Here is a 23505-nt window from a genome sequence, read left to right on the forward strand (position 1 = left end):
TATAAAAAACCATATGCTTTGATCACCTCATCAAAGCGTATATTCCAACTCCGAGATGCTTACACCAGTCCATAGATTGATTGCTGGAGTTTGCACGCTTTGTTAGCACCTTTAGGATCGACAAAACCTTCTGGTTGCATCATATACAATTCTTCTTTAAGAAATCCATTAAGTAATGCAATTCTTGACATCCGTTTGCCAGATTTCATAAAATGTGGCAATTGCTAACGTGATTCAGATAGACTTAAGTACCCCTACGAGTGAGAAAATCTCATCATAGTCAACACCTTGAACTTGTCGAAAACCTTTTGCGACAAGTCAAGCTTTGTAGCAGTAACACTACCATCAGCATCCATCTTCCTCTTGAAGATCCATTTATTCTCAATGGCTTCCCAATCATCGGGCAAGTCCACCAAAGTCCACACTTTGTTCTCATACATGTATCCTATCTTAGATTTCATGGCCTCAAGCCATTTATCGGAATCTAGGCTCATCCTCACTTCCTCATAGTTCTTCGGTTCATCATGGTCTAGTAACATGACTTCCAGAATAATATTACCGTATCACTCCAGTGCGGAACATGCTCTGGTTGACCTACGAGGTTCGGTAGTAACTTGATCTGAAGTTTCATGATCATCATCATTAGCTTCCACTCTAGTTGGTGTATGCATCACGAGAACGGATTTCTCTAATGAGTTACTTTCCAATGCGAGAGAAGGTACAATTACCTCATCAAGTTCTACTTTCCTCCCACTCACTTCTTTCGAGAGAAACTCCTTCTCTAGAAAGTATCCATTCTTAGCAACAAAGATCTTGCCTTCGGATCTGTGAAAGAAGGTGTACCCAACAGTTTCTTTTGGGTATCCTATGAAGACGCACCTGTCCGATTTGGGTTCGAGCTTATCAGGTTGAAGTTTTTTCACATATGCATCGCAACCACTAGCTTTAAGAAACGACAGATTAGGTTTCTTGCCAAACCATAGTTCATACTTTGTCGTCTCAATGGATTTAGATGGTGCCCCATTTAACGTGAATGTAGTTGTCTCTAATGCATAACCCAAAAACTATAGTGGAAATTTGTTAAGAGACATCACAGCTTGCACCATATCTAATAAAGTACGGTTACGACGTTCGGACACACCATTACGCTGTGGTGTTCCAGGTGGCGTGAGTTGTGAAACTATTCCACTCAAATGAAGGCCAAACTCGTAACTCAAATATTCGCTGCCGCGATCCGATCGTAGAAACTTTATTTTCCTGTTACGATTATTCTCCACTTCACTCTGAAATTCTTTGAACTTTTCAAATGTTTCAGACTTGTGTTTCATCAAATAGATATACCCATATCTGCTCAAATCATCTATGAAGGTCAGAAAATAACGATACCCTCCGCGAGCCTCAGCACTCATCGGACCGCATGCATTGGTATGTATTATTTCCAATAAGTCAGTAGCTCACTCCATTGTTCCGTAGAATGGAGTTTTAGTCATCTTGCCCATGAGGCATGGTTCTCAAGTATCAAATGATTCATAATCAAGTGATTCCAAAAGTCCATCTACATGGAGTTTCTTTATGCGTTTTACACCAATATGACCTAAACAGTAGTGCCACAAGTATGTTGCACTATCATTATTAACTTTGTATCTTTTGGCATCAATATTATAAATATGTGTATCACTATGATCATGATTCAATAAACCATTTACATTGCATGTATGACCATAGAAGGTTTTATTCATGTACACAGAACAACAATTATTCTCTAACTTAAATGAATAACCATATTGCAATAAACATGACCCTATCATATTTATGCTCAACGCAAACACTAGATAACATTTATTTAGGTTCAACACTAATCCCAAAGGTAGAGGGAGTATGCGATGGTGATCTTATCAACCTTGGAATCACTTCCAACACACGTCGTTACCTTGCCCTCAACTAGTCTCTGTTCATTTTGTAACTCATGTTTCGAGTTACTAAGCTTAGCAGCTGAACTGGTATCAAATACCCAGGGGCTACTATGAACACTAGTAAATTAGACACGCATATCATATATACCTTTGTTTACTTTGCCATCCTTCTTATCCACCAAGTATTTGGGGCAGTTCCACTTCCAATGACCATTTCCTTTGCTGTGGAAGCACTCACTTTCAGGCTTTGTCTAGCTTTGGGCTTGTTCATGCGAGTGGAAACTTTCTTGCCATTCTTCTTGAAGTTCCCTTTCTTTCCCTTGCCCTTTTACTTGAAACTAGTGGTCTTGTCAACCATCAACACTTGATGCCTTTTCTTGATTTCTACCTTCGCCAATTTCAGCGTCGCGAAGAGCTTGGGAATTATTTTTGTCATCCCTTGCATATTATAGTTCATCACAAAGTTCTAGTAACTTGCTGAAAGTGACTAGAGAACTCTGTAAATCACTATCTTATCTAGAAGATTAACTCCCACTTGATTCAAGCGATTGTAGTACCCAACATTCTGAGCACATGCTCACTAGTTGAGCTATTCTCCTCCATCTTGTAGGCAAAGTATTTGTTAGAGGTCTCATACCTCTTAACACGGGCATGAGTCTGAAATATCATTTTTAGCTCTTGGAACATCTCATACGCTCCATGGCATTCAAAACATTTTTGAAGTCCCGGTTCTAAGATGTATTGCATGGTGCACTAAACTATCAAGTAGTCATCATACCAAGCTTTTAAAACATTCATAACATCTGCATCTTCTCCTGCAATAGGCCTGTCACCTAGCGGTTCATCAAGGACATAATTCTTCTATGCAGCAATGAGGATAATCCTCAGATCACGAACCCAGTCCGCATCATTGCTACTATCATCTTTCAACTTAGTTTTCTCTAGGAACATATCAAAAATAAAACAGGGGACCTATACGCGAGCTATTGATCTACAACATGGATATGCAAATACTATCAGGACTAAGTTCATGATAAATTAAGTTCAGTTAATCAGATTACTTAAGAACTCCCACTTAGATAGACATCCCTCGAGTCATCTAAGTGATCACGTAATCCATATCAACTAAACCATGTCCGATCATCACGTGAGATGGAGTAATTTTCAATGGTGAACATCTCTATGTTGATCATATCTACTATATGATTCATGCTCGACCTTTCGATCTCAAGTGTCCCAAGGCCATGTATGTACATGCTAGGCTCGTCAAGTTTAACCCGAGTATTCCGCATGTGCAAAACTGTCTTGCACCCATTGTATGTGAACATAGAGCTTATCACACCTGATCATCACATGGTGTCTCGACACGACGAACTGTCGCAATAGTGCATACTCAGGGAGAACACTTATACCTTGAAATTTTAGTGAGGGATCATCTTATAATGCTATCACCGTACTAAGCAAAATAAGATGCATAAAAAGATAAATATCACATGCAATCAAAATATGTGACATGATATGGCCATCATCATCGTGTGCCTTTGATCTCCATCTCGAAAGCACCGTCATGATCTCCATCATCACCGGCTTGACACCTTGATCTCCATCGTAGCGTCGTGGTTGTCTCGCCAACTATTGCTTCTACAACTATCGCTAATGCATAGTGATAAAGTAAAGCAATTACTTGGCATTTGCATTTCATACAATAAAGCGACAACCATAAGGCTCCTGCCAGTTGCCGATAACTTCTACAAAACATGATGATCTCATACAATAACGTATATCACATCATGTCTTGACCATATCACATCACAACATGCCATGCAAAAACAAGTTAGACATCCTCTACTTTGTTGTTGCAAGTTTTATGTGGCTGCTACAGGCTTCTAGTAAGAACCGTTCTTACCTACGCATCAAAACCACAATGATGTTTCATCAAGTTTGCTATTTTAACCTTCAACAAGGACCGGCCGCAGTCAAATTCGATTCAACTAAAGTTGGAGAAACAGACACCCGCCAGCCACCATTATGCAAAAAAAGTTGCATGTATGTCAGTGGAACCGACACTACAAAAAAATGCACTTCCGTGATGATACGTGTTTGTCACAGTAGGTCATGTTTTCTGCCATGCTTGTACATCCATGACAATTTTATGACAGAATCAAGATAGTCATACTTGTGTTGTCGTAGAAGTGTTCCATGACATTACCAAAATTATCACCATAGAAGTGTCCACTTCCATGACGATAAATCACACGTCATAGAAGTGCTTTCGTCAAGGGTGACCAACACGTGGCATCCACCGTAACGGGATGCCATTAAGCACCGTTAAGCTATCGGGTCCGGTTTTGGATCCGATAACCCGCCAACAGCCACGACCAATGCCGATTTTCTACGTGTAAAATTCTCATTGGCCGACGGAACCACGTGTCAGCTCCGCGTTGGCACAGGTGTCACTCATCCATTGGCCGAGATGGGCCTATGATATGTTGACACGTGAATGGGACCAAAAGTGGCCCATAAAGTTTAAATGGGCCGGCCCAACTAAAGGCCCACAATATTTAGCGGACGATAATGGGCCGGCCCAGCTAAAGACCTACAAGATTTTGCAGACCATAATGGGCCGGCCTAGCTAAAGGCCCACAAGATTTAGCGAAGATAATGGGCCAGCCCAGCTAAAGGCCCACAATATTTTGCAGACCATAATGGGCCGGCCCAGCTAAAGGCCCAACATTCTCAGTTAAGGCCCGTATGTCTAGTGTCAAATCGGCCCGTCAATGGTCCGTCCTAAACTTGTCATCACCGCGGCCCATGGTCACTTCTGGCCCGTTAATAGTCTGCTAATTATTTGGGCCGAATTACGACCCGCTGTATTTTCGGCATGTTAAAGGTCCTGCTTCATTTGGGCCCATTTACAGGCCATTGAAACTTTCGTCCCATAAACGATCGTGAAGGATTTGGGTCATATTCAACCATGTCTGAAATTCAGCCTGTTAGAGGCCCACTATAGATTTGGGCCACTTTCGGCCTGTTGTGATTTTCAGCCTATTAACGTCGGACGAAATCCATGGGCCATATGTGGCCCAAAGTCACATCGGGCCCATTAAGGACCCATATATAATGATGCTAATCAAACCCGACCAAACTTCCTGCCTGTTAAAAGCCCGTGTATTAGGTCGGTGCATTTACGGCCTGTCCAAATTTTGGCCTGTGAAAGATCCGCATTGTAAATGGGCCACCATTTCGGCTTGCTAAGACCAGTGTGTTATTTGGCACAATCAGGGCCCAATCTCACTTTCGGCCTATTAAAGGCCCATGTTTTTTATGGGCTCAAGATATTTACACCTGTAAATGGCCTATTGTTACTGAGGGCCCAAATTATGCTTAGGCTTGTTAAATGCCCAATATGGGCCAGGCCTACCAGAAAAATATGAAAGCTTATGCTGATTTTGGCCCAGATACGTTTAGTGGGCTAAATGCACATTTTGGCCCATAATCGTTTTTAGCCCAATTGGAATGGGCCAGACGAATGTTGGCATGCTGGGATCCTACGAAGCTTTCGGCCAAATACATTACTAAGATAAACCTAAACTATACAAAAATAGCATCGTAATTACTGCAGCCTTTGGCAGCATCATAAATGTTGTATCACAATAAAACAAATTCCAACCATACAATAAAAGGCATGTTGGCATAAACTTTACATTCCTTGCAGATAAAAGCACCATCAGATGTATATAAGCACAAATCATTTGACCTGATTGCTAATGTTTCAGGCTGTAGAATCTGATGGAGCAGCACGATCTTCACCTTTTTCTGCCATTGCTCTTGCATAACAAAGCGAATGTCTGATAGTCTGGTTTCAAAACCATTCATATCTTGACAACATTTGTCAACCACTATTCTTGTTTGCGAAACGACGTCCATTAGGTATTGGACTTGTGTCTGGAGCACAGATATATCACTCTTTCTAGCCGAAATATTTTGTTCAATAGGCGATTTGCACGAGGTTACCTTGACAACCAACCCGGAATTATGCAGGAAGGTGCTTTTTGCACTGTTAGTGGAGAGATACTAATGCACTGTAGCAGGAGGTGACATTGTGCCTGTGGTAGCCTCGTCACCTTCAGGTGGTTGTGGCTATTCAATCATTTGTTCCATAGCTTGCTGAAAGTTTGACCTTGTAGATTAGTGTACCAGATAAGTTACTAATGAGACAAAAACAAACAAAGTAGGTTACACATTTATACATAACTTATTTTGGTGAACTACTATAATACATTAGCATGTATTGTAGTGCCAACTACATAATAAAATCACTTTCGGAACATATGTTCATGTAGCATGCCTACTGTATTGTGTATTTCCTCACATTCGTTGACATCTAAGGATAAAGAGACATGGTTTAAAGTAGGATGAACATAGTATGACATCATTCATATCATGGGCAAGGAGATATAAAACAAATAGGCTATTTTATCATTGTGTGCGCACGTGAACATACCAACTATATTACACATCAAGACCAAAAGAATATCCTTCATCTCTTTTAAACCATGTAAGGTGAAATGATATGTTAAGATAACTATGTATAAAAGTGAACATAGTAACTGACATTGGCTACAAACCAAGCAGTTAAATGAACACATCATAGTACCAATCACTTCAAAGGCAGGACGAGTAAGGACTTACAACGGCGGCTTGAACTGGTGTGCTCATGCCATTCATCTTGCTGGTGTGGGTTGAAGATTTCCACTGCATTCGGTTCAGGTTCTTTTGGTCTGCACGACCTTTCCTCTATATTTGGAACAAGTCAATATAGATACGATAATATGGCACAGAAAAAGAAGGAAGTGGCAGCTATTTACAGGAGCCTCGCAGTGTGCAATATAGCTACGAGATTCCTTTGTCTATTGGAATTTCACTTTAGAATGGTTGGTCTTGTTCTTCAAATAGTTAGCCTAGAAGAAGATACACTTGTAAGGCACATACATAAATACAAGTTCAATATGTGGACTGATCAAATACATATAGCCTACCTGATACTTTGGATCAGACCAGTGTTTAACAAGGGCTGTCTAGTCTTCATCTGTAATATATTCCACTGGACATGTTTGGGCGATTTCATTGTTAGCCTTCCCTTCAAAGTGAGATTTTCTAAGGTGGCACCGATACTATCGCAGAGCAGACTGAAAAACATGAGTGCATGCTTGTTTAGTTGCATCATCTTTCGGATCCAACTTGAACCTCATCTGTTGAAAAAAGAATGTGAGTATTATTAGGAGGGAGCTAGAGAGTATGGGACAGAGCAAGACAATATTACTAATTGCGACGAATAACATTACTTACAGATAAATGGTCAAGGAAGGTGTGATACGTCTCCGTCTATAATTTTTATTGTTCCATGCCAATATTCTACAACTCTTACATACTTTTGGTAACTTTTTATACTATTTTTGGGACTAACATATTGATCCAGTGCCCAGTGCTAGTTCCTGTTTATTGCATGTTTTTTTGTTTTGCAGAAAATCCATATCAAACGGAGTCCAAATGGGAACAAAATGGACGGAGAATTTTTTTTGGAATATATCTGAATTTTGAGAAGTGGAATCAACACGAGACAATGCTCGAGGGGCCCACAAGGCAGGGGCGCGCCCTTGACCCTCATGGACACCCTATAGGGCGGTTGTTGCCCTTCTTTCGCCGCAAGAAAGCTAATATCCGGAGATAAATCATGTTCAAAGTTTCAATCCAGTCGGAGTTACGGACCTCCGGGAATAAAAGAAACGGTGTAAGAGCAGAATCAAAAACGCGGAAACAGAGAGAGACAGAGAGACAGATCCAATCTCGGAGGGGCTCTCGCCCCTCCCACGCCATGGAGACCATGGACCAGAGGGGAAACCCTTCTCCCATCTAGGGAGAAGGTCAAGGAAGAAGAAGAAGAAGGGGGGCTCTCTCCCCCTCTCTCCTGGTGGCGCCAGAATGCCGCCGGGGCCATCATCATCACCGCGATCTACACCAACACCTCCATCATCTTCACCAACATCTCCATCACCTTCCCCCATCTATCTACTGCGGTCCACTCTACCGCAACCCGATGTACCCTCTACTTGAACATGGTGTTGTATGCTTCATATTATTATCCAATGATGTGTTGCCATCCTATGATGTCTTAGTAGATTTTCATTGTCCTATCGGTAATTGCTGAATTGCGATGATTGGTTTAATTTGCATGTGGGTATGTTGTTGTCCTTTGGTGCCCATCATATGAGCGCGCGCGTGGATCATAACATAGGTTTAGTTGTATGTTGATAGGACTATGTATTGGAGGGCAAGAGTGACAGAAGCTTCAACCTAGCATAGAAATTGATGCATACGGGATTGAAGGGGGACCACTATATCTTAATGCCATGGTTGGGTTTTACCTTAATGAACGTTGGTAGTTGCGGATGCTTGCTAATAGTTCCAATCATAAGTGCATAGAATTCCAAGTCAGGGATGACACGCTAGTTGTGGCCTCACCCACATAAAACTAGCTATCGGTCTAGTAAAGTAGTCAATTGCTTAGGGACAATTCCGCAACTCCTACCACCACTTTTCCACACTCTCTATACTAACTTTGTTGCTTCTTTATCTAAACATCCCTTAGTTTATATTTACGTGCTCTTTATATTCTTGCAATCCTATCCAACAACACCTACAAAGTACTTCTAGTTTCACACTTGTTTTAGGTAAAGCGAATGTTAAGCGTGCGTAGAGTTGTATCGGTGGTCGATAGCACTTGACGGAATATTTGTTCTACCTTTAGCTACTCGTTGGGTTCGACACTCTTACTTATAGAAAGAGGCTACAATTGATCCCCTATACTTGTGGGTTATCAAGACCTTTTTGTGGCGCCGTTGCCGGGGAGTTATAGCGTGGGGTGAATATTCTCGTGTGTGCTTGTTTGCTTTATCACTAAGTAATTTTTATTTGTTGTTCTAAGTTGTTCTATATCTTTAGTTATGGATATGGAACATGAAATACCAAAAAAAGTAGGTGTACTTGCTACTCATGGAGATGGGGAACCTCCTAAAACCCTCGATGCTCATTATGTGAAAGATATTATGTAATACTTTGATAATCCTGAGAAAAGCCCATTCAACTTTATAATGGGAGTAACGTTGGATCAACGTGAATATTTTAGGGATTATCGCTTGACTCAAAAAGGGAAACTATTATGGGATAAAATTCATATGTTGCATTGGTACGCTCGGGAACTGTGCTTGAGATATGATTATACTTGTTGCTCTAGGATGAAGGCTCCACACCTTCCCTTTTCATGCGAATTTAATGATAAGAAAACCTTGGCTTCTTATACTAATGGTATATATGATTACTATGACGTGGAACAAATAGAAGAATTCGTTGTTTTTATGGGTGCTTATGAAATTGAATTTTTGTTTAAAGTGCGTGAATATCTTTATGATGCTGCTTACGGACCTGAAAATTTAGCTATCTTTAAATATTGCTATGAGAATTATAAATACAATTATGATATTGATGAATTTATTGAGAAAGTCTCCGCTGTCCAAGAAGAGACTAATATTTTGCAGGAATCTATGGAAGAAGAAATTGATGAAACTATGAGCTCATTGGATGAAAAAGATGAGGAGGAGAGTGAAGAACAAAAGGAGGAAGAGTGGATTGATCACCCGTGCCCACCTTCTAATGAGAGTAACTCTTAAACTCATACATTGTTTAATTTCCCTTCATGCTTACCAAAGGATGATTGCTATGATGATTGTTTTGATCCCGTTGATTCTCTTGAAATACCCCTTTTTGATGATGCTTGCTATGCTTGTGTCCATGATGCCAATATGAATGATGCTTTTGGATTTGAACATGCTATAGTTTCTTATGTTAAACATGAAATTGTTGCTATTGCACTCACACATAATAGTCCTATTATCTTTTTGAATTCTCCAAACTACACTATATCATAGAAGTTTGCTATTATTAAGGATTATGTTGATGGGTTGCATTTTGCTGTTGCACATGATGATTTTGATAGATATAATATGCATGTGCTTGCTGCTCCGAGTTGCAATTATTATGAGAGAGGAACTACATCTCCGCCTCTTTATGTTTCCAACACGAAAGAATTGCAAGAAACTGCTTATACTATGCATTGGCCTTTACTTGGTGTGCATGAATTGTTCTTTTATGACATGAGGATGCATAGGAAGAGAGTTAGACTTCGTTGTTGCATGATATATGTTACTTTGTGCTCACTACTAAATCACAAATCATTGTTAATTAAAATTGTCTTTGATATACCTTGGGATCCGGGTGGATCCATTACTTGAGCACTATATGCCTAGCTTAATGGCTTTAAAGAAAGCGCTGCCAGGGAGACAACCCGGAAGTTTTAGAGAGTCATTTATTTCTGTTGTGTGCGTTCATAAAGTTTAAAAACAAAAAAAGTAAAGAGGGTAACCCAAAACTTTTTCAAAAAGAAAAGCGAAAGTGAGAAAGACGAGCATTGTTAAAGAGGGAGCTAGCCTTGAACTTTGTTCATGCTCACAGAAACTTTGTGAATCTTGATTACAGAAACTTTTCAACAAAAGTAATTATCCCCTTGTAAAATTCCATTATATAATAAAAATAATGTGGCAAGGTTTGCCTTTAGGATGTTTACAACGCTTGTTGGTTTGTGCGGTGCAGGACAGAAACTTTGGTTGTAATGCGCAATTTTACATTTTTTACTGGACGTCAAACAGTTCTGAAACTTTTTGCACTGTCTTTCTATACAAATTGTTTATTTTTCCTACATTTTTCAGAATTTTTGGAGTACCAGAAATATGGTGAATGTTCAGATTACTACAGACTGTCCTATTTAAGACAGATTTTGTTTTTGATGCATAGTTTGCTTGTTTGATGAAACTATCGATTTCTATCAGTGGATTAAGCCATGGAAATGTTATATTACAGTATCTACAATGAAAAAACAAAATATGAATTGGTTTGCAATCGTACTTATAGTAGTGATTTGCTTTGTTATACTAACTGATCTTACCGAGCTTTCTGTTGAGTTTTCTGTGGATGAAGTGTTCGAAGATCGAGGAGGTCTCGATGTGAGGAGAAGGAGGAGAGGAAAGAGCTCAAGCTTGGGGATGCCCAAGGCACCCCAAGTATATATTCAAGGAGACTCAAGCGTCTAAGCTAGGGGATGCCCCGGAAGGCATCCCATCTTTCTTCAACAAGTATCGGTATGTTTTCGGATTGGTTTCATTCATGTGATATGTGCAAATCTTGGAGCGTCTTTTGCATTTAGTTTTCAAATTTATTTTATGCACCATGCTGGTATGAGATAGTCCTTGTTTGATTTATAGAATTCTCTTTGCACTTCACTTATATCTTTTGAGTATGGCTTTATAGAATGCTTCATGTGCTTCACTTAAATCATTTGATGTTTGGATTGCCTGTTTCCCTTCACATAGAAAACCACCATTTGTAGAATGCTCTTTTGCTTCACTTATATTTGTTAGAGCGTGGGCGTATCTTTCGTAGAAAGAATTAAACTCTCTTGCTTCACTTATATCTATTTAGAGAGATGACAGGAATTGGTCATTCACATGTTTAGTCATAAAATCCTACATAAAACCTGTAGATCACTGAATATGATATGTTTGATTCCTTGCAATAGTTTTGCGATATAGAGATGATAATATGTGGGAGGTACTAGTAAATGGTTGTGTTTAGTAAGAATATTGGTGTTAAGGTTTGTGATTCCCGAAGCATGCACGTATGGTCTCTTGTTATGCTAAGAAGTTGGAGCATGATTTATTATTGATTGTCCTCCTTTGTGAAGGTCAGGGGAATGCGATGGTTGACTCCTACCAACCTCCCCCCTAGGAGCATGCATAGTAGTACTTTGCTTCGAGGGATAATAAACTTTTGCAATAAGTATATGAGTTCTTTATGACTAATGTGAGTCCATGGATTATACGCACTCTTACCTTTTCGCAATATGCGCCTGTACGGTACCATGCATTGCCCTTTCTCACCTCGAGAGTTGGTGCAAACTTCGCCGGTGCATCCAAACCCCACGATACGATACGCTCTATCACACATAAGCCTCCTTATATCTTCCTCAAAACAGCCACCATACCTACCTATCATGGCAATTCCATAGCCATTCCGAGATATATTGCCATGCAACTTCCATCATCATCATATACATGACTTGAGCTTTCATTGTCATATTGCTTTGCATGATCGTAAGATAGCTAGCATGATGTTTTCATGGCTTGTCCGTTTTTTGATTTCATTGCTATGCTAGATCATTGCACATCCCGGTACACCGCTTGAGGCATTCATATAGAGTCATATTTTTGTTCTAGTATCGAGTTGTAATATTGAGTTGTAAGTTAATAAAAGTGTGATGATCATCATTATTAGAGCATTGCCCTAGTGAGGAAAGGATGATGGAGACTATGATTCCCCCACAAGTCGGGATGAGACTCCGAACTTTAAAAAAGAGAGGCCAAAGAAGCCCAAATAAAAAAGAGAGGCCAAAGAAGCCCATCAAAAAGACAAAAAAACAAAAAAATGAGAGAAAAAGAGAGAAGGGGCAATGTTACTATCCTTTTACCACATTTGTGTTTCAAAATAGCACCATGTTCTTCATATAGAGAGTCTCTTGAGTTATCACTTTCATATACTAGTGGGAATTTTCATTATAGAACTTGGCTTGTATATTCCGATGATGGGCTTCCTCAAATGCCCGAGGTCTTCATGAGTAAGCAAGTTGGATGCACACCCACTTAGTTTCTGTTTGAGCTTCCCATACACTTATAGCTCTAGTGCATCCGTTGCTTGGCAATCCCTGCTCCTCGCATTGACATCAATTGATGGGCATCTCCATAGCCCGTTGATTAGCCGCATCGATGTGAGACTTTCTTCCTTTTTGTCTTCTCTACGCAACCTCCACCATCATACTCTATTCCACCTGTAGTGCTATATCCATGGCTTGCGCTCATATATTGCATGAGGGTTGAAAAAGCTGAAGCGCCTTAAAAAGTATGAACCAATTGCTCGGCTTGTCATCGGGGTTGTGCATGATAAATACTTTGTGTTAAGAAGACAGAGAATGACAAGATTATATGATTTTTAGGGATAGCGTCCTTTAGCATTGATATTTTGAAAGACATGATTGTTTGTTGGGATGCCTGAGTATTGATGTCTTTAAGTCAAATTATAGACTATTGCTTTGAATCACTTGTGTCTTAATATTCATGCCATGATTGGATTACATGATCAAGATTATGCTAGGTAGCATTCCACATAAAAAATTATCTTTTTTTATCATTTACCTACTCGAGGACAAGCAGGAATTAAGCTTGGGGATGCTGATAGTTCTCCGTCGTATCTATAATTTTTTATTGTCCCATGCCAATATTCTATAACTCTTACATACTTTTGGCAACTTTTTATACTATTTTTGGGACTCAGATATTGATCCAGTGCCCAGTGCCAGTTCCTGTTTGTTGCATGTTTTTTTATTTTGCAAAAATCCATATAAAACAGAGTCCAAACGGGATTAAAATAGACGCAGAATTTTTTTGGAATATATCTGAATTTTGAGAAGTGGAATCAACGCGAGACGATGCTCGAGGGGCCCATGAGGCAGGGGGCGCGCCGCTGACCCTTATGTACACCCCGTAAGGTGGTTGTTGCCCTTCTTTCGCCGCAAGAAAGCTAATATCCGGAGAAAATCGTGTCCAAAGTTTCAATCCAATCGGAGTTGTGGATCTCCTGGAATATAAGAAACGGTGAAAGGGCAGAATCAAAAACGCAGAAACAGAGAGAGACAAAGAGACAGATCCAATCTCGGAGGGGCTCTCGCCCCTCCCACGCCATGGAGACCATGGACCAGAGGGGAAACCCTTCTCCCATCAAGGGAGAAGGTCAAGGAAGAAGAAGAAGAAGGGGCGCTCTCTCCCCCTCTCTCCCGGTGGCGCCGGAACACCGTCGGGGCCATCATCATCACTGCGATCTACACCAACACCTCCGTCATCTTCACCAACATCTCCATCACCTTCCCCCATCTATCTACAGCGGTCCACTCTCCCGTAACCCGTTGTACCCTCTACTTTACATGGTGCTTTATGCTTCATATTATTATCCAATGATGTGTTTCCATCCTATGATGTCTGAGTAGATTTTCATTGTCCTATCGGTAATTGGTGAATTGCTATGATTGGTTTAATTTGCTTGTGGTTAGGTTGCTGTCCTTTGGTTCCCATCATATGAGTGTGTGCCTGGATCACACCGTAGGGTTAGTTGTATGTTTATAGGACTATGTATTGGAGGGCAAGTGTGATAGAAGCTTCAACCTAGCATAGAAATTGATGCATACGGGATTGAAGGGGGACCAATATATCTTAATGCTATGTTTGGGTTTTACCTTCATGAACATTGGTACTTGCGGATACTTGCTAATAGTTCCAATCATAAGTGCATAGAATTCTAAGTCAGGGATGACATGCTAGCAGTGGCCTCTCCCACATAAAACGTGTTATCGGTCTAGTAAGGTAGTCAATTGCTTGGGGACAATTCCGCAACTCCTACCACCACTTTTCCACACTCGCTATACTAACTTTATTGCTTCTTTATCTAAACATCCCATAGATTATATTTACGTGTTCTTTATATTCTTGCAAACCTATCCAACAACACCTACAAAGTACTTCTAGTTTCACACTTGTTTTAGGTAAAGCGAACGTTAAGCGTGCGTAGAGTTGTATCGGTGGCCGATAGAACTTGAGGGAATATTTGTTCTACCTTTAGCTCCTCGTTGGGTTCGACACTCTTACTTATCGAAAGAGGCTACAATTGATCCCTTATACTTGTGGGTTATCAAGGTGTTAAACTGGATATTGTCTTTCTCATTCCTGTACTGGATCCACGTTGGGAGGACACGTGCATGACACCTAACGGCAATGGCTGCCTCTGATATTAACTTGGCTGACTCTATAGCATCACGTGGCCTTTTTAAACCTGCCTCAAAATGGATTTCCATTCTTCCTCCTTTAGATTTTGTTAATCTGTCAAGCATTATCATTGATGTTTGTTTCCGCTTGCGTCGTGGTGCTAGTTCAATAACGAATATGGAAAGTGTTAGTGTACATCAAACTGTGAGAGTACATATAAAGGAGCATGCAACTACAACTTGACTTGGTCAGGTACCGTCTTGGTGTTGATGCTCATGAGGTTCATCTAATCTTGCCAAGTCCTATTGTGTCAGCAGTGCTTCGAAAGTAGTGTTAGGTGTGAAGGCGGCTTGGGAACTGGCCAGTTCCGGAGCAAACGAACAAGTAACTCGTTGAGATGCTTTGTCGGAGTAATGGGCCACGGGTAGCCTAAGCCGAGTCCCTGATCCTTTCGAGACTTGGGGCCGGCTTTGCCCCACGAGACCTTAGAATAAAGCGCCGCCTTCCTATGGCCGGCTGGCTCAACAGCCAGCTGCCCGAAGATGGCCAAGCGCTAGCAGACGGCACCAAGACGGGCTGACTCCTAGCAGACGGCCTCCATAGAGGCCGGCTTCTAGCAGGCGGCCGCCCGGTGCCCTCAGAGTCAGCGCCCTTCATCAAGAGGACAAGACAGGGTGAGGCTACAGTGTAGCCCCTCAACCTCGAATCCCGGACTTGGCATGGCCATAGTGCCCCGTACAGGCGGAGATCTCCGCACGGCGTGGCACTTTCGCCACTCCCCCCTTGACGTCACTCCTGACAGGCAAAGCCCTATTTCCACGACGACCTGTCAGTATGGCCTATAGGCGGTGGGCCCTACCAGGCAGTGAGAGCCCGAAAGACGGCAGAGGCTAGACCAGCCGGACTTAAGGGAGGTTGGCCTCCAGCAGGCAGCCTGTTCCTCCCTTGGGGCTCGTGCACCATTAACCAGATAAGATGCGGTGTGGCTACATTGATCTCCCAACAGGGGGTGGGACTGTAGCCACGCCCCCCTGACCAAGCCTGCGTCATTAGCATCACGACTATAGTGATCAGCCACCAACCAGACCCGCCAGAGGCGGAAGCGGCCTGTCAGCTCCGTACACGACCAGTCGGAGGGCCCCAGTTGCCGGCGGAGAAGCCGGCGACCAAAGACACTGACAGTCGGGTCTTGCACCCGGCCAAGTTACCATTGTACCCCTGGGGGGTAGGACTATATAAACCCCCTAGAGCACCCATGCAACGCGGTCCCAACCTGTTAGAGCTAGCCTCACACCTAGAGGACGAAGAGAGCTAGCCCTGCCTCCTTCTACCTCTAGCATACAGCTCGGGGAGCACCATTGTATTCACTAGTGCCTTAGTGATCATGCGGAGACCCCGCAGAGTAGGACTAGTGGTGTTATCTCCTAGGAGAGCCCCAAACCTAGGTACAGTGCGCCGAAGTTCGTGTCCACGCCTCATCCCGCTTCCAGGCACCGGTGACGTTCTACTCGCTCCCACCATGATAAGCCATCCATTGGCATATGTCACACCCAACCCCCGACATTTGGCGCCCACCGTGGGGCGAGGTGCACCATCGTCCGGAGACCTGTTCTGGACGGGAACCTTCTTCCTTCTTGGCGAGGGCAGCTAGCCTGGCACGCCTGACGGCGTCAGCCTCGACACGTCGCATGGCGCGGAGATCGCCTGCACGGCAAGCTGCTTCGCTGACCTTGTTGGCGAGATCCGCCTCTCCGACGAGCCTACATCCAACACAGGCACCAACTGCCCCGAGAGCCGCCTCATCAGCCTCCTCGACCAGCTCCATGTCACCAGCGAGCCTGCTATGGACGTGGAGTCTGTTGGCTCCACCGACCCAATGATCATCGACTCCGACACGGCGTCACTTGACACGTTCGCTACCAACATGGTGGTCTATGACGAGCCGCCTCCTCGTGAGCACAGCGGCAGGAGCACCGTCACGGAGGTGCTTGTCATCAATAGTGGCGAGCACTCGGACGAAGGCGTTCGAGACCCACTCGATGCGGCGCTGCAAGATTTGCCACGGCCCATCCTGGAAGACGCAAACACTGAGACGCCGGAAGCACGCCACGTCCAGCTCGTCGAAAGCGCCAACCGACTTGCCAGCATGTGGCACCTCTCGGAGGCCTACCGGAGCGAGATGGACCGAGACGTCGGCGGCACGCCTGCTCCTGAGGGGCCTAGCCGCATACAATCAATCCGGCAGCATGGCGCGACCATCGCCAGCATTTTCGGGACAGATCATCCCGTCTACACCACGCTTGCGGAGAACATCCGAGCTGCCAGGCGGTGATAGATGAGCTGGACAAGTACGAGGGCGACGAGCGTCGCGACATGACGGAGCGCGTACAACACCTCCTTGACGCGGCTGTCGAGCAGCATGAAGCCGGCTGCCGCACCGAAGCGCACGTTCGGCGGAACGAGGAGCCGCTCCATCGCCCGGATCATGGCGCGACCTCCCGGACGCCGACAGATGGCGTCTGTGGGAGAAGAGGCAATGAGCCGGCCGCCAGCCGCGGTCGGACTCTCCTCTCGATCGAGCGTTACGCAGACGGACGTCCCCGTGCTGTGGAGCGGCAAGGCGCCACGCCTCCCTCTCCGCCTCGCGGGGAAAGGCATCCCACCCCGCCGACTGTCACGCACCCGACACTCGGTGACCGCCATTTGGCCGGAAGGAGTCGGAGAAAATGACGCCCGCCACCGGATCGACCGCCTCAACCGATCCCTGGCACTAGAAGAAGAAGACGCATTGGGTCCGCCCTATTTCGGCCCGCAGATCCGAGATGAGCCCTTCCCTAAAGGGTTCACGCTCCCAAGAGATACGCCCAAGTACACCGGCTTCGTGAAGCCGGAGGACTGGCTGGTCGACTACTCCATGGCCGTCAGCATAGCGAACGGCAACAAGCGCGTTGCTGTGAAGTATGTCCCACTCATGCTTCAAGGCACAGCCCGGACGTGGCTCAACAGCCTGAAGCCCCGCAGCATCAATAGCTAGGTTGATTTCACCGAAGCCTTCATCCTCAACTTCACCAGCACGTACAAGCGGCCTCCCAAGCCCCGTCAACTCTCCTTGTGCGTCCAAGGGCCCAGCGAATCGACTTCCGACTATCTCACATGCTGGGCCGATCTGCGCAACTCCTGCGAGGGCATGCACGAGGTGCGGGCCATCGAATACTTCACCGCCGGTTGCCGAGAGGGCACCCTCCTCAAGCACCAACTTCTCTGCGACTGATACGTCTCCAACGTATCTATAATTTTTTATTGTTCCATGCTATTATATTACCCCTTTTGGATGTTTATGGGCTTTATTTTACACATTTCTATCATTTTTGGGACTAACCTACTAACCGGAGGCCCAACCCATATTGCTGTTTTTTTGCCTATTTCAGTATTTCGAAGAAAAGGAATATCAAATGGAGTCCAAACGGAATGAAACCTTCGGGAGCGTGATTTTTGGAACGAACGTGATCCGGAGAAATTGGAGTTCAAGTCAAGAAGCTTCCGAGGAAGCCACGAGATAGGAGACCGCGCCCCCTGTCTCATGGGCCCCTCGGGCGGCCACCGACGTACTTCTTCCTCCTATATATACCTACGTACCCCGAAAACATCCAGGGGCACCACAAAACACAATTTCCACTGCCGTAACCTTCTGTATCCGCGAGATCTCATCTTGGAGCATTCGCCGGCACTCTGCCGGAGGGGGAATCGACCACGGAGGGCCTCTACATCAACATCCTTGCCCCTTCGATGAGTTGTGAGTAGTTTACCACAGACATACGGGTCCATAGTTATTAGCTAGATGGCTTCTTCTCTCTTTTTCGATCTCAATACAATGTTCTCCCCCTCTCTTGTGGAGATCTATTCGATGTAAACTCTTTTTGCAGTGTGTTTGTCGAGATCCGATGAATTGTGCGTTTATGATCAAGTTTACCTATGAATAATATTTGGATCTTCTCTGAATTCTTTTATGTATGATTGAGTTATCTTCGCAAGTCTCTTCGAATTATCAGTTTAGTTTGGCCTGCTAGATTGGTCTTTCTTGCCATGGGAGAAGTGCTTAGCTTTGGGTTCAATCTTGCGGTGTCCTTACCCAGTGACAGAAAGGGTTGCAAGGCACGTATTGTATTGTTGCCATCGAGGATAAAAAGATGGGGTTTATATCATATTGCATGAGTTTATCCATCTTCATCATGTCATCTTTCTTAATGCGTTGCTCTATTCTTATGAACTTAATACTCTAGATGCAGGAAGGAGTCGGTCGATGTGTGGAGTAATAGTAGTAGATGCAGGCAGGAGTTGGTCTACTTGTTATGGACGTGATGCCTATATACATGATCATGCCTAGATAATCTCATAACTATGCGCTTTTCTATCAATTGCTCGACAGTAATTTGTTCACCCACCATAATACTTATGCTATCTTGAGAGAAGCCTCTAGGGAAACCTATGGCCCCCAGGTCTATCTCTTATCATATTGGCTTTCAATCTACTTTTATTTGCATCTTTACTTTTTGCATCTATATTACAAAATACCAAAAAATAATTTATCTTATCATACTCTCTTTATTAGATCTCACTTTCGCAAGTGGCCATGAAGGGATTGACAACCCCTTTATTGCATTGGTTGCGAGTTCTCAGTTTGTTTGTGTAGGTGCATGGGACTTTTGAGGAGCCTCCTACTGGATTGATACCTTGGTTCTCAAAACTGAGGGAAATACTTACGCTACACTTGCTGCATCACCCTCTCCTCTTCGAGGAAAACCAACGCAAGGTCAAGACATAGCAAGAAGGATTTCTGGCGCCGTTGCCGGGGAGGTATTCGCTCAAGTCAAGACATACCATGTACCCATCACAAATCCATGTCCCTCGCATTTACATTATTTGCCATTTGCCTCTCGTTTTCCTCTCCCCCACTTCATCCTTGCCGTTTTATTCGCCCTCTCTTTCCCAATCTCCTCCTCTCTTTCGCTCGCTTTCTTCCGTCGTGCTTTCGTTTGCCGCTATGTCTGAAATTGGGGAGATTATCGTCGATATGGACAATAATGATAACACGGAAAATCCCGAGGCTCGCCGATGAACCCCCTATCTTGCATACTAAAAAGTTTCGAATCGGCAGTGGTAACATCATTGGGAAAGGTGTTATCCAAGATTTCTTTACTTGTGCCGGTGCTTTACCTTCCATGGGTTACTGTATTCTTCATAGAACTAGTAGTCTTGCGGATGCTATCGCTATGCTTTTAGTTGAACTTGAAAGACAATTTATGGATATGCATCCTTGCATACAAAGAATTTTCCTAGAATTCTCCAATATTGAGCATTCTTCTGTTAAGCGCGTTGTTACTATCTTTTTGGCTCATGAGTTTAGATTTATCATAAGAGAGGCCAAAGAAATCTTTTCACACTATAGGGTGGACGCCGGTCGTCCTCCCATAGAGGCGATCCTCTATGATCAAGAGGAATTTAAACGTTTTCAATCTTCTGATTATGTCGCTTTTAATGAAAACCTTAGAAAAAAGGTTCCTACCAATGTCTTGGTTGATTGCATTAACGAACTTAATAATGATTTTGCGCTTCGAAACAATGAGCTAGGATACTCTCTTTTGTATAGGATCACAAGATTTTGCCAAAAGAATGCTTTTAGTGATGAAATAGTTGTGCACTATGAAGGGCCAAAGGAGGAACCCGTTCCTCCTGTGATTGATCTTGGGGACCTTTGTCCTACTAAATTTAGCCCTTTTGATTACTTTTGCTTGCCTCAAAGAAAACATGCTACCGAACGTAGAGAATACGAGATGAGCTTTCAAGATCTATCTTATTATTATGGCACTACTTAGATTTATCCTTGCTTTTATGCCTAGCTAGGGGCGTTAAACGATAGCGCTAGTTGGGAGGCAACCCAATTTTCTTTGTGTTTTTTGTTTTTGCTCCTGTTTATTAATAAATCTTGCATCTACCTTCTGTTTAGATGTGTTTTTATCTTTTAATTAGTGTTTGTGCCGAGTAGAACCTATAGGATAACCTACGAAGATAGTTGATTTGATTCTGCTGAAAAACAGAAACTTTGTGCGCACGAATATAATTTTTTAAATCACAGGAAAGTGATTTTGCGTTGATTATTTTTGCTGCCATTCACTAAACAAATTGTCCAGGACTTCCTATTTTTGTAGGATTTTTAGAGTTCCAGAAGTTTGCGTTAGTTACAGATTGCTACAGACTGCTCTGTTTTTGACAGATTCTGTTTTTCGTGTGTTGTTTGCTTATTTCAATGCATCTATGGCTAGTAAATTAATTTATGAACCATAAAGAAGTTTGAATACAGTAGGTTTAACACCAAAATAAACAAAGAATGAGTTCATTGCAGTACCTTATGTGGTGGTTTTGTTTTCTTTCACTAACGGAGCTTATAAGATTTTCTGTTGAGTTTTGTGTTGTGAAGTTTTCAAGTTTTGGGTAAAGCTTTTATGGACTATAGAATAAGGAGTGGCAAGATCCTAAGCTTGGGGATTCCCAAGGCACCCCAAGATATTCAAGAATAGCCAAAATCCTAAGCTTGGGGATGCCCCGGGAAGGCATCCCCTCTTTCGTCTTCATTCATTGGTAACTTTACTTGGAGCTATATTTTTATTCGCCACATGATATGTGTTTTGCTTGGAGCGTCGTGTATTATATTAGTCTTTGCTTTTTAGTTTACCACAATCATCCTTGCTGTACACACCTTTATGGGAGAAGCCTATTTGATTAGAATTTGCTAGAATACTCTATGTGCTTCACTTATATCTTTTGAGTTTGATAGTTTTTGCTCTAGTGCTCCACTTATATCTTTTAGAGCACGGTGGTGTCTTAATTTTGAAGAAATTGCTAGTCTCTCATGCTTCACTTATATTATTTTGAGAGTCTTTTAGAACAGCATGCTATTTGCTATGATCATAAAGTTGGTCCTAGAATGATGAGCATCCAAGTTGGGTATAATAAAAACTATCATAGAAAGTGAATTGGATGCTATGATCAACTTGATGCGTGATAATTGTTTTGAGATATGGTGGTAGTGATATTAAAGCCATGCTAGTTGGGTGATTATGAATTTAAAGAATGCTTGTGTTGAAGCATGTGATTCCCGTAGCATGCACGTATGGTGAACCGCTTTGTGATGAAGTTGGAGCACAATTTTATTTATTGATTGTCTTCCTTATGAGTGGCGGTCGGGGACGAGCGATGGTCTTTTCCTACCAATCTATCCCCCTAGGAGCATGCGCGTAGTACTTTGGTTTTTGATGACTTCTAAACTTTTGCAACAAGTATATGAGGTCTTTTGATTAATGTTGAGTCCATGGATTATACGCACCCTTTCACCCTTCCACCATTGCTAGCCTCTCTTGTACCGTGCAACTTTCGCCGATACCATATACCCACCATTTACCTTCCTAAAAACAGCCACCATACCTACCTATTATGGCATTTCCATAGCCATTCCGAGATATATTTCCATGCAACTTTCCACCGTTCTGTTCATATGACACGCATTACTTTTGTCATATTGCTTTTTGCATGATCATGTAGTTGACATTGTATTTGTGGCAAGGCCACCTTCATAATTTTCATACATGTCGCTCTTGATTCATTGCATATCCCGGTACACCGCCGGAGGCATTCATATAGAGTCATATCTTGTTCTAGCTTTGAGTTGTAAATCCATCAAAGTGTGATGATCTTCATTATTAGGGCATTGTCCTAGTGAAGAAAGGATGATGAACACTATGATTCCCCCACAAGTCAGGATGAGACTTTGGACTTTACAAAAAGAAAAAAAAAGAAAAAAAAGAGAAAGGCCAAAAAGAAAAAAAAGGCCAAAGAAAAAGAAAAAAAAGAAAAAGAAAGAAAAATAATAATAATATGAGAGAAAAAGATAGAAGGGACAATGTTACTATGTCTTTTTCCACACTTGTGCTTCAAAATAGCACCATGATCTTCATGTTAGAGAGTCTCATATGTTGTTACTTTCATATACTAGTGGGAATTTTTCATTATAGAACTTGGCTTGTATATTCCAATGATGGGCTTCCTCAAAAGTGCTCTAGGTCTTCGTGAGCAAGCAAGTTGGATGCACCCCACTTAGTTTCTTTTGTTGAGCTTTCATATATTTATAGCTCTAGTGCATCCATTGCATGGCAATCCCTACTCACTCACATTGATATCTATTAATGGGCATCTCCATAGCCCGTTGATACGCCTAGTTGATGTGAGACTATCTTCTCCTTTTTGTCTTCTCCACAACCACCATTCTATTCCACATATAGTGCTATGTCCGTGGCTCACGCTCATGTCTTGCGTGAAAATTGAAATTTTTTGAGATTATTAAAGTATGAAACAATTTCTTGGCTTGTCATAGGGGTTGTGCATGATTAAATACTTTGTGTGATGAAGATAGAGCAACAGCCAGACTATATGATTTTGTAGGGATAACTTTCTTTAGCCATGTTATTTTGAGAAGACATGATTACTTTGATTAGTATGCTTGAAGTATTACTATTTCTTATGTCAATATGAACTTTTATTTTGTATTCATTTGGATCTGAACA

Source organism: Triticum aestivum, chromosome 3B, assembly GCF_018294505.1.
Source record: "Triticum aestivum cultivar Chinese Spring chromosome 3B, IWGSC CS RefSeq v2.1, whole genome shotgun sequence".
NCBI lineage: Eukaryota > Viridiplantae > Streptophyta > Magnoliopsida > Poales > Poaceae > Triticum > Triticum aestivum.